This window comes from Hipposideros armiger, unplaced genomic scaffold, assembly GCF_001890085.2.
Source record: "Hipposideros armiger isolate ML-2016 unplaced genomic scaffold, ASM189008v1 scaffold_733, whole genome shotgun sequence".
Classification (NCBI taxonomy): Eukaryota; Metazoa; Chordata; class Mammalia; order Chiroptera; family Hipposideridae; genus Hipposideros; species Hipposideros armiger.
Genome location: NW_017732083.1, coordinates 220,440 through 237,751, shown reverse-complemented (window position 1 = coordinate 237,751; position 17,312 = coordinate 220,440). Strand labels below are relative to the sequence as shown.

The following is a 17,312-nucleotide window of genomic DNA, read 5'->3' as shown; positions in this document are numbered from 1 at the left end:
TAGAAATCTGCCTGGGAGTGAAGCAGTTCATTGTGGGAAAGCAGACCATGCATTGCTATAAGTTTGTCACCGAGAATCCTGCACATGTGTGTGTTGTCAACTACAACTCTCCTCCTAAAATTAAAGCACGCATTTATTATTGTAGGTCTCCTGTTAAAGGACAGCTGCTATTCGTATTACACTTGCATTAAATTGAAACTTGCAATTTAGCTGTCCAGATGTACATTTTTAAATTAAAATATAAAATTGTATTTGCTTTGTTTATTTCTCATTCAAAAATATCTGGAACCCTACCTTAGGGCTCCTCCTAGCCTTCAAACTCCGTTGAAGAAAGGGAACTACTCGCACAGATCAACATTTCCCTCTCCGAGGTTGCTGAAGAGAACTAAAGGATTGGGGTAATTTATAGAAAAGAGAGGACCCAGGAAAGCAGCTGGTGAGTCCGTTCTCTCTCTCTCTCTCTCTCTCTCTCTCTCTCTCTCTCTCTCTCTCTCTCCTCTCTCTCCTTCAGTAAGCCGATATATTTATTGACTAAGGTCATTTTTAAAATTACTTATTTCACTTTGCCTGTATCTGAAATGACTATAAGCCTACAGCTTTGAACCACACTGCATTTTTCATTGGCACTTCAGTTCCTGAAGCTCTAGAAACTTTGTAAGCATTTCCCCGGCCCACTCCACCCCGGGATGAGCGCAAGCTGTTTGTTTTCCCTTTTGTAAAAGCTGAGTTTATGATTCTCCCCCCTCCCCCAATTCCCTTAAAAATGAAATGACTAAGAGCACTTGCGACGGGGGCTGGGCCGCTGGGTTTGGGGGAGAGGCGCCACACCCCCTTGAGAAAAAAGAACGCGCTGCGCTCTCTGAGAACCGTGCACGAGTGAACGAACCACACAAAGAATATATTTGGCGACGAAACAGCGCCCGACAGGAAGAAAGTGCCCACACTCGGAGCGTGATCAGATGCGCGACTTTTTGGCGCTCTTTGGGAGCCGCGAGCAGGAGGCAGAGAACAGGCGCAGGGCGGGCACGGGCGCAGCGTTGGCACGCAGCCGCATTCCCGCTCACTCGCCGCTCCGAGCCAGGTGAGGATGGCGGCAACGCCTTGGCGGGGTGCGCCGAGCTACCTGGCAGGCCGGGGTGGGGCCGGGCAGCCGAGAGCGGCCCCGCGCTCCGGTGCCCGCGCGCGGCTCGGCTGCCTGGCAGAGTTTCGCGGGAGTTGCCGTTTTGGCGCCTAAAGTCCCCCTCACGAGCGCCGTCCCCTCAGCGTGTCCTGACTGCCGGGCACAGAGCACCGCGAGGGCGGACCTGGCGCCCGGCCCGGGCTTCCCGAGTCGGCGGGCTCTGCCAGGGGACAGCTGGTGGAGGGCACGCCTTTGGCTGGGGCCGGGCGGGGTTGGGGCCGGGGTTGCCATGGCAGCCGCTTGCCGGGCCGAGAGCCCCACGGCCGCCCGCCGCCGGGAGGGCGCTGGGGAGCTCTGAGGTACGCTTCAAACCGACTGAACCAAGAGCGTGCGGGAAGGGGGGAGGCCGGCGCGGGGGCCCCCCGTGAGCCCCAGCCCGCCAGCTTGTCCCGGGAAAAGGTCCCCGTGTTGTCGAAAAAAGAAAACATTCTTTCCTCTGGGCCTGAAAGGGGGCTTGCAACAGCACGGGGGGTTAGGGGTCATTGCGGAGCGGAGGGATTACCGCCTCCATCCGCGAGTCCTCGTGTGCGTGTCTCTGGGCTTGACACTGTATACCCCGCGGCGGCTGACTTGGAGCCCGGTTACACGTCCCAGCCATGAAGTTCTGTAGGTGGGGCGGGCTTTAATGTGCTTATATCTAATGATTTCAGAGCCTTGCTTTAAAATGGCGGCATTCAGTATGCACCCCTGCTAAAGGCTCTCCAGGCACCGAGGCCACCTCGCGCAGCGCTGCTTTTGCTTCTGCCGCTAACAGATGGCATGCACCGCTGCCCCTGCCGCTGAGAGCAGGACTCTGTAGCCTCTGGGTTTGCGCTAGCAGCATAAGGTAAGGCCGGAGATAAGTTGGGTTTCGTGAGTGGCCGTCTTCCTAGGACGCCGACGAAATAAAACGCCTTTTAAACTTTAGTTTTCAAAATGGCAAATAGAAAGAAAAGTAGCACCGCAACTTTTTTTTGCAATTTGGTGGCTTTGCTCTTTCTTCCTCTTGTTTTTTTTTTTCCTTTTTCTTCTTCACATATATTTTATATATGTATATTTTACTATATATATACACACATACATATATGTATGTATGTGTGTGTGTGTGTGTGTGTATATATATATATATATATATATATATGTATTAATTTAAAGACACTTCTTGCATGGCGTTTCAAATGCTTTTAACAACTAATTTCCCTCCAGAGTCATGCGATATCCTGAGCAGTACCACGGCTTCCTCGCAGCCCTTGTATTTTCTCGCTCTAAATCAACACATTTGGGCAGCTTGCTTTAGTACCAGCATCTGAAGGGTATGAGGGTAGATTTTAGGAGACTATTAAAAAGATAACTTAAGTTTTTAGCATTCATATAATAGGCTTTTATTGCAAGAAAACAAAATTAAATCATGACGAACAACAAAAGTTAACATTTCGGTGATTCATTTATGTAGTTTTATCATTACTGTGGTAGAACTATGCATTTTTCTGACTGCTGTCCATGGATTGGTATATATAGATACAACAGTGGGGGTGAATTTGTTGGATTGCTGTAGTGACGATAGTGTGTTTTTAGAGTTCTTTTTTCTTAGATGTTTCTAAATTGCTAGTGTTTGTAAATTGAGTACAGGTCCCCACAACCTATCTGTACACATGTATTACGTTCATGGGAAAACCTAAATTAGAACAAAACTATTACAAGATTTAATTTTGGAATCATTGCTGGTTTTTCACTATGTTGACTCCCTGGTTTAATCAGTAAGTCTTTGGGTGAATGGTTGGAAAGCGGACTGTTGAAATAGCTGTACAAATGACTACACATCAATGCTTAATACAATTCATCTGAGCTATATTCCCCATCTGATGAAAGGCATAGGGACAATAAGGCTTACCAGAGACCTCAGACTTTTCTGATTATATTCACATTTTCTCTTTTGCCTATGCAAATGTTTAAATACTTTTTAAAGTTCTTTTATATTTTTTTCCAATATGCAGTACTTTGGGGGGATGACTTCAACTTATAGAAACTTCCCTAAACATAGCCTAAAAGGGCTTTTGCCCATAGCCCAGCTGATATAACACCCCTATCCACTTTATACTTCTCCCCAAGCAGTAGAAGTTTCTTGGCTGGCAGACTGTCCTGCTATTAAATTTAGCTAGCTTCTGGGAAGGGGGGAAAGAGATTGTTTTGCACTTATTAGAGAACTCTGCAGGTGCTGTAGTGTGCCTAGAAAGAAAGAAGTGAACTGTTTACAATGGAATTTACTACATAATAAATTTTGCCCCAGTTTTTCAGATGATCATTGAGAGAAGTGTGTGGGGCAATACATTGCTTCATGTCTGAAAGGAGAATTTCTGCAGGTAGAGCAATAGATACTTGCAGTTTTACAAGGGGTGGGGTGTGACCATAAGCAACTTTTCTCATTTTTAGTGATTACATATTTAGATCCCAGTTCAATAAGCTTTGCTTCCTGATGCAATGCCTTGTTGCTGAATGACTTCAGACCAAATGCATCCTTTGGGGGGGAAAAAGTGAAAATACTAAACCTTGGGGTCAGAATACACAAGCTAACCTAGTGTCAGAGACCTTAGAAGGAAATTTTGTCAGTTAACATCTTGCAGTTTCATATAATGAGGATTGGAGACCTTGTATGAAAACATATGTGAAGGAGTTTATAAAAAATATTTTGAGATAGAATTGATATAGTGCTGGGCTAGAGGTGGTGATTGCATGTTTTGCTCTACTTCTAAAAGCTACTTCACTTCTCTAATTTCCTTTGCTGCTTTAACCACTCATAATGATTTCCAGGACTATTATGAAGTCCATTTTTTTCCTCAATTGTCCACGCCAGGCATTTCACAACAGCTCTTTTTTTAAGGGGGATAAAACCTATGATTATGAGCTGATATCCAAAGTATCTTTGGTATTGCCTCGCACCCAACCTTTACCTAAGCAATGCTTTGCACAAAGTAGGTGCTTAGTAAATGTTGAATTAAAAAGAAAAATGAATAGTTTGTAAACTCACAGAGGAGCAGATTTTGTGCACAGCTTTTAATTTAAATACAAAGCATTTTTGTGTACTTGCAAAAACCTGAAAATTTAAAGTAGGTTAAAATGTACAGCCCCCTAATTGCCTGAATTCTATTTGCCTCAAATGGGTTCTCTTGCTTCTCATTGTACTTCTAGGCACTTGTGTAATTCATCCTTTTGACCAGTAGGTATATTATTATCTGACCAGCTCTACAGTATGAAAAAAGTAATCACAGAAGTTTTGGGGGAAAAAAAGGTTTTGTCTTAAGGCTGCAGAGTACTGCACGTGCTGGAACAGTAACAGTCTGGGCTGCTGTGCAGATGCTGACAATATAGTTTGAAGTTCAGTTTTGTTCTCCGCCCACTTGTCTTTATATATAAGAGAGAGGGGAAGGAAGAGGTGAGGAGATTTTCATTCTTAAAATTTTATACTTATCCTGCTTACAGCACAATAAATTCAGGAAGTGGCACAATTTTTCTGTTTTGAAATAAATAATGCTGTCTGACAGGATTACAAACAGGGATTGGGGCAGAGCAGAAAAGAATAAGTTAGGGTACATGTTGGACAAGTAATTAGATCCTGTAATTAAAGTTAGATAATGGTCGCTGCCATGTTAAAACTATTAAGTGTCTGAAAGAGCATGAAGGCTACGCTCACCTTTACATCATCAAGGTTCTTCCATGCTGTTGAGTTTTCATATAACAATGTCTAGTAGGTTGAACAGACAATTTCCCCCATTATAAATGGATGTGATGTCAAGAAAATAGAAATCAGAAGTTTTGTTTCTTTGTGGGATTTGTGTGCCTCTCCCTGGGTGCGATATGGCTCTCACTTCAAAAATAGAAAGAAACTTGTGTCTCAGACGAAGTGAGGTAGGCATTTTTCCTGTATGAAAATAAACTGTGTTTGGGAGCAAGTAGTTTAATTGCCAAACAACCAACCAAACAACAAACAAACACAAATTATGACCAAAAAGAAAGCAATTAGATCTGTATTAATGTGGGCTTTTAGACTTTAAGGAATCAAGATGGTTCCATGGCATCCTACTCTTCTTAAATTATATATATATATATATATATATATATATATATATATATGTATATATATATATATACACATATATATATATATATATATATATATATATATATATATTGCCTCAAGACAGCCAAATGACAATGTTGGAAAGGCAACTTTGAGAATTAGGATANTATATATATATATATATATATATATTGCCTCAAGACAGCCAAATGACAATGTTGGAAAGGCAACTTTGAGAATTAGGATAAATAAGGTATCAATTATGTTATCAGGTGTTAATAACTTCCATGTGACCTAAAAGGGATCAGAAAATATTTTTTGCCAAATAATTCTAATACAGACACAATATAAATCCATCACTTTAGTTCTACTTCATACTAAATTGACTGTTTTTAAAAGATTGATGGGGAAAATGATATAAGCTGGGAAGATGGACATTATTTTTATTTATATATATTATATATATTTTATATATATTATATATTATATATATTTTATATATATTATATATTATATATTTTATATATATTATATATTTTATATTTTATACATATACATATATTATATATATTATATATAATATATATATTATATATTATATATATATAGTGTGTGTATATATATATATATATATATATATATTCCCAAAATGCATGTGCACATGTGTCATTTTAGAACAATTTATACAGCTATTCATTGATTTCTCCATGGAGGTTTATAGGAAAAGACCGTTTTTTTTAATAGCATTCCTCCAATTTTAAGAATGAAAGAAAAAAGGTTCACAATAAACTATAATATATGTTTGTATTAAGCGATATCTCTCTGAGGCTCAGTAAAAGAGCTGGGGCTCTGAATTTTCAACTCCAGGTAGTTCATTGTCAGAAAAAGGATACATTGCTCATAATTCAAGAAGCAGCAGGAATAAAGGAAGCTTGATTTAAATGTGTGTGTGTGTCTTATATGTATGTATGCATGTGAATATACAAAATGCACCTGTGTATATATGTATATTATATATATATTCACATAGATGCATATATATTATATGTATAGATACATGTATATTATGTAAATTCACATACACACATACATGACATAGATGTATATTCTCCCTTTATATGTATATGATGCTTTTCAAGAAACTCAAGCACAGGAATCCCAGAACGCTTTACTCTTTATAACAACCATAAGAACAAAGTGTGAAGAGGAAAAAAGGAGCCTGATTAGAGTTTTAGGAATCAATCTGGCACGCTTGTTAAAATATTAAAGTAGGATTTTTTAATATAAATATAAAATATAAAGTATTTTATTAAAAAATAAAAGTAGGACTCTCAAGTCCTACTTCCATCAGAATTAAGTTGTCTCATGAGTAGAGGGAATGATTTGTTTCCAATTTTAGGCATCAGTGTTTGTTTGTTTGCTTGTTTGTTTATTTTAATGCCCACACAGTGAGTGAACTACAACAGCCCAGAAAGAGATGGCTTCCAATTGAGAAAAGCAGTCTGAACAGAAATTCAGGGGGTTGGCACTAGAGACTTCAGCAGGCAGTTTGATCTCCTTAAAACATGGGAGCATCCTAGAGACTGACAGTTTGCTGGATCTTGTTTTCCATTTTGGATCACTCAAATTGGCTTAAAATTGTCCCCATCCGATTCTTTTAACCCTGAGCTTGTTGGCATTTCCCGCAACTGGTGTGGAAATTTGAGAAAGGTTTCTTCAGGCTTATTTAGGTTTTCCTAAATGTACAAGTATGAGCAGCTTCCTATTAGGAAGGTTACTGGATCTCCTTACCTGATAGCCCCAATGCTTGGCACATAGTAGGCACTCAGTAAAGGTTTGTCACATAAATGGAAGAATTAGTCTTTCTAACTTGAACTTGTATTTTATGAACATCCTTCCTGTGACTTCAAGTAGCAGTATCTCTATTTTTATTGACAAAAATGTCATCATCGACAACAACAAACAGACTAAACACTCGGTTGAATGTCCTGCTGTAGGCCACTGTAGCAACTAACTCTAACAAATCCAGAGGAAAGCAAGCAATGTCAAACTTTGGACTGAGACCTTGAGGATTGGCCTGACAGCCAGCTGCTGTTTTTCTGTCACCTGTAATTGCATTTAATATATCTCCTGCAAATCCAAAGGGAACCAGTCTTCAACAAGAAGTCACATAGAAACAGTTCTTGAAACCGTTTCACCAAATAAAAAAGGAACAAAATAAGAAATACTGTGACTCAGATGCCTCGTGCCATGTACAGTTTAGAAAGGGATGAAGTCACAGACCAAAACCAAAATGGACATTGGGAGCTGTCTCATTTTCAGTTAAACGCTGATTGCCCATTTAGAGGTTGAATTTGCATAGGTTTTTGTTTACCAAGATACAGGTATGAATAGCTCCTCTTTTTACTGTATCTAGAAAGCAAAGTCCGCACGGTGGAGGAGACAAGAGCTGCCATTTCAGATCCACCACAATCATCTTTTGTGTCCAGAGGACCATTACTCTTTAGGCACAGCTTTAGCAGTCTCCCCTTATGTAGCAGCATGAAGAAAAACAAGAGAGTGTTTTTTTTTTGGGGGGGGTGGCCTGTTAGCAAAAACAAGAGAATGGAAGAACCAGAGAGCTTGCATTTCACCTTTTGTTTTGTAGTCTTCAACCTTTATGCAGGAAAACAAAACAAAGCAAAACAAAAGCACTGTGCATAATATTAGCTTGGGCATATATCCCATAGTATAATTCCTCAGTTGTTTGCTTTACAAACTGAGAAAATGAGATTGTCACATAATATTAAGGTGTATGCTTTATTATGATTGGATTCATGAACTATATAGTGGTTTTTCTGAGTTCTATTTAAAATATATAGACACACACTCAACAAGACCCACGGCACAGTGATGGAGATCACATTTCACCTTAGTGTCCAGGTGGAGTTTGCATTTTTGTCCTCTGAAAAGTAGGCGTGCAATAAATAGTCCAGTTGTGGGTGCTATTTTGTTAAAGGATGCATTGATGTTTCTCAAAATTCTTGGTGTCTGTGATTGATGAGGATACCAAAGAAGAGGACTGTATTTCTTTTCACAAGTGATTTTTTGAGAAATCTAAACTCCCAACTCGTTTATGTCAACATTTTTCCTAAGTAATTGGATAGCGTGAAGGAAAACCTTATTAGCTCACCCAGAAGTATTAAGTGTAAAATAGCACACATTACAGGGTCACATTGTATGTCTAAGGGCTTCAAAATACAGAAAAACATGGGGGGTACAGGGGGTGCCGCGTAATCTGATCTGTTTCATAAATGCGTAGCGGTGGCCTCAGCTGCCCACAAAGACTGTCAATAAGCACTCTGCTGCCTTTCTGAAGCTAAGGTCTGAGCTGGACTCAGATTGACAGGCTCCCCAAGGGAGAGCCTTTCTGTGAGAAAGACCTTGGGGTTTGGTGGAACTTTAGACTGGTCAACTAGCTGCCCTTTTAATTAACTTTTATTAACCATTTATTAATCCTCTTTTTCTGAGAGATAAACTTTATTTTGCTGCGGGCCGAATTCAGATGTACTGAGAGCTTCAATGTAGCAATAATATGAGGGCAAAATGGTTTTACTTTTTGACTGAAACGCCCCCTCCAAAGCTCTTTTGTGATTGAGAAGATGACAGGCTGGAAAAATGTAGCATAGGGCTTGACATTTTACAGTGCTGGAATAAAATGAGAATACCTCCATGCATTGTAGAGACTGTGATGATGATGACGATGATGATGATGATGATGATGATGATGATGATGATAAAAGGATCTAAAATGTGATTCCCTTAGAGAACTGTCATACATGCACATACATTGAAGTTGCATAAATTGTGTTGTGGGATGGAGAGAGAGAAGGAGGAAGAGGGAGAGAGGGAGGGCGGGGGNNGAGAGAGAGAGAGAGAGAGAGAGAGAGAGAGAGAGAGGCCAACTCTTAAGAAGCTAGTCCCTCTTCTAGGGGATATTATAGTCAGCACTTCTATCTCTTACAAATCAGATGCATGAAAATTGTGGTTCTGAATATTGATCCTAAATTAATAGAAAACAACTAGGCTAACTAATGCCTGATTCTAGACACTTTTATTAATGTAGTAATATCAATTCCTGTATTTATGAAATGCGAAAGTTCAAGTGACTGGCTGTGTTACCTGTGCAAAGTAAAATTTTTTTGGTAAAAGTCACATTTTTCACTTTCAAGCCTAGATCATAATAGCCTTCCTTATTGCCTTCCATCTATTCCTGTAATATTTCCATAATATTTTTAGCTGTCTAAGAAAACAGTTCAGATAGGGGCACTCAGAAATGGTGACAAGCAACGACAGGAAATGCTGGTTGCACTGGTCTCCTTCATAACTTAGGGAGGCCAGAGCTGGCTGATTTGCTTTGAACTTCCTTTTTGGGGGCTGTTTGGGTCAAAAGTAGCAGTGTTTTCCATATAGAGGGGTTTTTTTTTTGCTTTATTCTGTATGGCTACAATAAATCTGTCACTGGACTGCATGTTTTGTATATTTTATGGACTGTATCATGTGGTTTGAGTTTAATTTGGAAGGCAGTGCTTTTACAATCAAGATTCCACTCACCCCCCCCACACACACGTGCAGTTTTAGGGTCTGGGATTGCACCAGCCTTCAAAAGTTTATAGCTCTATTTACACAATAGTGATTGCTGAGGAGGGCATTTACTGCCAGTTAATGACTGGTTGGGAAGGCTAACAGTCCAAATCCAGGGAGAGAGGACCATTCATTAAGTGAAACGAAGAGGAAGAGACCGGGGTGCTTTTATCATGAAGTGGTGAGGAGAAAGTGAAACCACGTCCTGCCTTTTGAAGAGCCCATAGCAGCATGGGCAGAGCTAGGTAGTGATGTGGTGCCTCCTGGCATGGAAAAGGGAGCTTCTTTTCATGATGGGGAGCAATTAACTTTTCCATCAGTTGCCAAAGCAGGACTTGGGTGAGGAGGGCATTTCCTTTAGGTTATTAACTCATTTGTGGAGAGGGGACAAATAAAGATGAAGGCCCTGAACTTGCCAAGTATTAATTGCCTGAAAATATTCAACTCACAGGTGTTAGATCTACCTTAAATATGTATAGTGCCAGGTGGGTACTAGACTAACCCGGGGGGGATCACTGCATAAATTATATAAATGCCTAACCATATGCTGTACACCTGAAACTAATATAAAATAATATTAAATGTCTGCTGTAACTGAAAAAAATATATACTTTAAAAAATGAAATAAAAAAAATTTGTCAGAAAAACCCTTTAAAATCATAGGAATGAATTCCCTAATTAGTTGTATAACTGATCACTGCTAAAATGGACAGGAATTGAATGGAAAGAATTATCTCTTTTCAAGGTCAGTTTAGCAGGACACAGATACTCCAGTTTGATTCCCTAATATAATGAAGGTAAATAATATACATGGAGGGTGCTTTGCCTTTCGTGGAAGTACCTTTGAGGGCTGTAATATTAACCATTTAACCTAAGGAAACAGTTTTGTCCCCCCATGTAATTCTTGCCTGCTATAAAGCAGCTGAGGTGTGAAGAGTTTGGCATTGATTTAGAGCAAAAACAGAATAAGATCAAGATTAGGTTCACATCTAGGAATTCCTGACTTCCTGACTTCCTGGCCTGTCCTTCACTCCCTTAACTTCCTAAGCCTTCAATTTGCCAAAATGTTACATGTTTATAAAAGATAAACACCTGTTCTAGGATCTTTAGTGAATACTTCTACATAAAGGAGGTTGTGTGACACCCCCACTCCAGAACTTGGCTTGGTCCTTTACCTTGAAATTTTAATTTTGTTCATATCTTCCAAATTTGGTGGGGGATGGCAGGGGTGGGCCGGACCTCTAAAATACAGGCAATCATTATAGGCCAAACACCTGGATTTCTTCATGGGATTGAGTAATCTGTCACATGCAGAAGAAACCAAATATTAAGTTTCATTTTGGGGTCTGGAAAATGTCATTAAATGCTTTAAATATCCAGTAATCCAAGGATTGCCCGTCATTACCAGTTCACAAAATAAAAGTTTTCTGAAGTTTAAAACACTACAAATGTACTGTATACCCATTTGCTGTTGTTGTTATTAGATGATGCCATGAGCAGATTTAAAAACAAAAAAGTGACTGGATGAACCAAAAATACATATTTTAAAACATGCTTTTATCTTTTGAACATTCCTGAATTTGAATGTTAAGATACACTAAAAATTTGCTAGCTCAAATTAAAGACAATATCCTGATTATAAAATTTTTAGAGTAAGCAAAAACAAGGGTTTTCTAAGTCAATGTCCTATTGGCCTGAATATTAACACTCATGGGTAATTAGCAACAGAGCTGCATTTAAATAATTATTCAAAAACCTTAGAAGTATTTTTTTCTAAGTGTTAGTTAAACACCTCTTCCAGCTTTTTGACATCTTTATTTTGTTTAGCAAACCCTTTCTTTATAGGTTATCTAAAAATATGTATCAGGCTGGTTCAGGTTCATGTACTACATACAGTGTGTACAAGTAGCATCAAAATTAGTTAAGATTTACCCTACTCTATGTGGAGCCAACAACATTACTTTGTGGTGTTAGAAAAGCCTATTTGTTCTATCATTGTAGTTTTCAAGTGGTGGGCAAAAACTCATTAGTGCATAATGAAATCCATTTAGTAGATTGTGTCTGGTGCTTCTTTTAAACAAATTTGAATAAAATAGACAATAAGAAAACATCGGAATGCATCATGTAGTAAGGTTAGGTATTTTTGGTCAGACTTATTTCAAATCCACTCGCATATGTACTTAGGATGTAAAATTTGTTTCTTACTATTGGTTGCTGTCAAAAGGTTTAAAAGTAAATGTTTTAGTGAATGTTATTTCAAACTAGGTCAGAAATGTTTTCTCCTCTTTTTCTGAGGGGGAGGTGGTCAAGGAGTGCTGGGGGTTTGGTTGCTGACATACTGAGTGATGTTGGTTAAGTACCTTTGCAGTTATGTATCTGTTTCTCAAACTAAGATGTGAGACATATTGCTATGCTAAGTATGCTATAAGATTTAATGTCTATAGTATTTTGTAGTCCTTAGGGGATTAGGTAAGCACATTAGGTAAGCCTTATGTACTTACCAAGTGGTATTATCAGAACATGAGACAGAAAATAATGCTAGCTAGGAACAGAAGCCAAAAAATGGCATCTTAGGAAAAACAACAACAGCAACCACCACCGCCAAAAATCTTGGAGTGTCTGGGTGTGAGGTGCTTCTAGCAGCAAAAGAATTATCAAAAAAAATTAAATGTACAAGAAAATCCCACCTTATTTTAGGATGAGTTAAATGTAAATTAAAAGAGTTCAAAAATTAGTTTTGGTTTTTACAAATCATAAATGGTCACATTGAGAGAATATGTTTGTAAGAAGAAAGCTGATTTTTAAATAAATATAAATATACATATTTACTATACTCGTACATTGGAAGAAAAGCTGTGGATGGCTATTTTTTTCTGCAGTGCACAAAAGCACACATTAAAATGAATTTTACTATTGTGGATGGGTGGCATAAGCTGAGTCTGTTAACTATACATGGGATATGGATGGGAATGGTTATACAAATAAAGAAGACAATAGCCACATGGCCTTTCTAATTGCTTTTTTGTACTGATGAGAATTAAGCCTAGTAGTAGGAAAGAAAGATTCACTCACATGAAGTACTGAGTATAATCCATTAGAAGATTGGAAATATCCTTAGAAGTCTGGATAATATTCGTTTGATTTAAATAATTGTTGGGAGGAAAATATTACCTTCTGGGGTACTGCTATATCTCTAGTAGGAAAGGATCCTGTCCTCAACCCCCACCGGGTCCCTCCCCATTGTTCCATTAAATCTCTTTTATCACTGTACATGTTGGCTTCATTCCCAAAGGTCTCTTCCTGTGGACATGCTCCAGAGCCTCAAAGCACTGCTGCTTTCTCAGCTCTGAGAATTTGAAATGCAATTAGGCTTTTCATTATAGACATTTAAATGTTAAACTTAAGTTACTGCTCTGAAAATAAAATATAATTGCAGCTCTAATAAGCTGGTAACTAAGCTCTGTCATTGTAAATGAGTTACTTCCCTCTCCAGATATACCATATTTAAAACTTAAGAATAGAAAAAGACTTACACATTTAATGGTTGTGTAATTACCAATCAATTTATGAAATGAGATGTAAAACAAATTAAGCACCATAGTAAAGTGTTACACCATCACCAAAAAAGGTTATATACATTACTCTATTCATGATGATAAAAACGAAAAAATGTTAATGGGTGAACCTGCACGTATTTCCAAATCCTGGGAGTGGTGACATGTTTTAACAATTTCTTATTCTGTTTGTTAAAGCTGTTTAGAAAGCACTGATATGTATGCTTTTAGGCCAGAGGATTACTTTGCCTATAGCGTCTATTTCACCATAAACATTTACAGAGTAGCATGGAGTAGGTAGCATAAAGTGTGGGAAGTTTAAATGTGAGTTATTCAGGATTTTCAGCTGCAATCAGCACATGGCTCATTGTGTTTCAGGCAAACACAATTAGTCATTGGTTTGGGGCGTCAGCTACTTTTTTCACTTCAGCCTTCTAGGTTTTTTGCTATGGAATACTTGGCACATTAATAGGGATAAGAAAAAGTTATGTAAGAAGATGTGCTGAGGCCAACGAAACTCTAAGCTATCATTCATTTTACATAGCATTCTAGCTTTCCTCAGTCTGTGAAATACTATGATCCTTTGTGTAACAAATCTGCCATTTAAAACTTTAAGGTATACACAGACCTCAAGATCTTTGACAGGGGAGTTTATTTTGTTTATCATGAGTGAAAATTTTCCTCAGAAGGCAAGGAGACTGTGAGGAAAAACTGTCTTCTAGAATGAAGAAGGAAGAAGGAAAGGAAGAGATTCCATAATAGATTTGCTGGTCTTTTGCTTAGATAATCCCTTAGTCCGTATTTCTCATTTTCATGGAGTTGTATTGGCCAAAAGGAAACTAAGATGTTGGTATTGCTGTTGGCAGCTTTTTGTCCGAACTGATACGTGAGGAAAGCCCCTTGGTTCTAAGAATTACAACCGTTAGCACTTTCAGGAAGCTTGCAATGATTTGGATTAAGGAAAAGAAAAACCGGATAATCTTAGTTCCAGGAGAGGAGCTCTGGCTCATTTTGTTCCTTACGTTGGATAATAATTCAAACAAAACAAAACCTTCTTGAAATGAGAGGTTTGTTTGTTTGCTTGCTTGTTTGTTTGTTTGTTTTTAAGTGAAAATAACTTGGGTTTCCTTGTATCCCTATAAAGGGAATGTAATGACGCACACATCCAGGACTCTGAGATTTCATACTGTTATTAGCTTCCTGCAGCAGGACAGACTTAGGAAATAGGAAGTTAGAAAATAAAGTCAACAACCATTGCTTTTTTTGGTCATTAAAGGTCCCTTTCTGGTTTGCTTGCTGTAAATAGTGGCGTAGATTTAACCACATGAGATGTCAGAAGCCCGTGACTTCCCTTGATACTTCTCTGTGCTAGGAGGTCCACACAGGGTGACATTGGCTCTTGGAGTTTTTAGGTGGCAGAATTTACTACCATCTCCACTTGCAGGAATGTGCTATACTTTTAAATCAATCTTAATATCTGTAGGCAGGGGTTTATATATAGGACTAAAATTTGAACAACCATTTTTACACCCAATAAAAGTGTCCTATAATAGGTATTTATTTAGAGTCAACTGACATTTATTGAACAATTACTGTATGCCATATGCTCTGCTAGCTGCTTTCATTTTGTTATGGCAAAATTTCCTTTAACTATGAAATACAATTGGTTCTAGCCAGGCAAATACTCTCTTTGGCATCTAATAGGTATCAGGCTAAAATTGCACCTTCAATTCTTTGCTAACATTTTTTTAAAAGATTTTTATTGGGGAATTGGGGGGATGGGAACAGTGCTGGGGAATTGGGGGAAGGGGAACAGACAAGTTGCTGTCCTTTTGTTCTTCAGTCTAGTTGTGGAGGACGTTGCTTCACTGGCCCAAGTTGGCACCATCATTGTGCTCTTCCCGGGCGAGGCAGATCAGTCGCCGGCTTCTGGACGGCCGCTCACGCTGGCTGCTGGCTACACACGGTAGCCCATGGCAACCCACTGCCACAGGGGCTGCAGCCTACGCCGTCGCCGGCGACTCACAGCAGCCCAGCTCCAGGTTGAGCTGTTGTTCAGCATCTTAGCTGTGGAGGGCAGTGTCACTGGCCCTCATATGTGGAATCCGAACCGGGGCCCTCTGGCATCCCAAGCCAGTTCTTAACCATCATGCCCCTTGGCCAGCCCCTTTGCTAACATTTTAATGCAACCTCATACCGCAACCATTTCTTCATTGTCTAGTCACATTCCCTTCATCATTTGGGGAGTATATCATGACCTCATGATCCATAGTGTGCCCCTTCCATCAGTGAAGAAATTTATTTCCTTATAAGTCAAGCCAACATTAATCTCTTACTCATCTTGATAGAACAGACTGGTTTGGCTATCTGGTGGATAGCGCTGCAGCAGAATATGAAATACCAAAGGATGACGAGTGGATGAAAAGTGAAGAGTCAGGAGTGTGAAATGGTGTTGCGTGAAAGTGCTGCCGAAGCAGCTATGTAGAGACATCTAGAGCAAAGTTGGATTAAACTTGTCCAGAATGCAGAGAAAATAAAAGAGCAAGACCTTGGGAGTCAGTTTCTTAACCCTAGAAGTGGCCAAGGTAGCCCAAGAAGAGCACCAGAGGAGGAATTTGTGTGTCACAGCAGCAAAGGAGAAAGGAAGTTTCCAGAAGAGGGGGGCAAACAACCAATACCACAAGAATTATGTAAGTTGAGGCCACTGGTTTTGGTATGTAAGAGTTCGTTTGTGATATTTTAGAGACCAGAAGCCACTTTCAAGGGTTGAGGAGTAAATGAACAGTTGGGAAATGAAAGTGGTAATGATTACCCTTGTGAGATATTTTATGAATAAAGATGAGAAATGTTGGAACTTCACAATGAAATAGGATCTAGGGGAGGAGTTTTGTTGTTTATAGGGTAGGAATGACTTAGATATGCTTACTGGCTGACAAGGAGGTAGATGTGAAGCAGAATTTGATCTTTGATCCTAATTTGACTCATCAAATGTACAGTATAAGAAGTGTCTAGAAATCACCAAATATGTATTGAGTGCCTTCCCTACTTGCTCAGGATCTCTATTAATATGCACAGTATTATTGGGCAGTCTGATTAAGTAATCCATGAAGAACTCTGTTGTTTATTCTTTTTGCCATTAAGGTACAGGATTAAGCTTGTAATGAAAGAACCGGGATAGGTTTGAACCAAAAAAAAAAAAAAAGAGAGTGGAATTCTGCCAAAATAATAGATAAGATTGTAAGATTGTTTTTAAATGGCTTTAGAGACGAGACAGTGCTACTGAGTTAGTGAAAATGTGACTGACATCTTTCTATAGTTCAGGCTGAATGGAAATGAAAGAGAAGATGCGGAAAGCTATAAAAAATAATGAGGATTCAAATATAACTTCCAAGGATGGACTTTTATTCTATGATTTCCCTTTACACTAAATTTCAGTGTCAGTCCTTCATGAAGTTAGAAATTTTAACATGGGCAACACCTTCCCTGTGTTGCATCTGGCAACTTCAGTTTTGTTTGAATTTTATATTTTAACAGGTAATTTAAAAAATAAACCTCAGGTTCAGATTAAATTCCCCTCATTTTAATCACCCCCAATTCTCTCTTCTAGAACGTATTTTGTTCTTCCTTTCTCAGAAGCTGATGATTATTGGTACAAAATATCTTTAATGTAAGCCTTGTTTATAATGTCTAGTTTGATAAATCTACTCAAATCGAAAGGTTTGCTGCTTTCAGGTTCTGAAAATTCTTTTTACTTTAAAAAGGAAAATGATGCAATTTTTGTGACATGTTGAAAAACTTAAATCTTTGAAGTTATTGTAAAGGTAATAATTATCTAAACCAGCATTTCCCAAACTGTGTTTATTTTGCCACATGTTCAGGGGTGGAGTGCGGGGGTGGGTGG

The 17,312-nt window shown here is 38.8% G+C and overlaps 1 protein-coding gene across 5 annotated transcripts in view; it reads left to right on the top strand.

The window, feature by feature from the left end:
- The first annotated feature begins 962 nt into the window (after positions 1–962).
- The window catches only part of MBNL3 (muscleblind like splicing regulator 3), a 135,781-nt gene continuing 119,431 nt past the window's right edge, over positions 963–17,312 (top strand). For 2 of the 5 annotated variants that reach the window (XR_002122249.1, XM_019627468.1), the window contains exon 1: positions 968–1,081. The gene's annotated coding sequence lies outside the window, so the exon portion shown is untranslated. Of the gene's footprint in view, positions 1,082–1,826; positions 2,007–17,312 lie in introns of those variants that run through there. The other 3 variants (XM_019627466.1, XM_019627469.1, XM_019627467.1) reach the window with 3 other exon arrangements.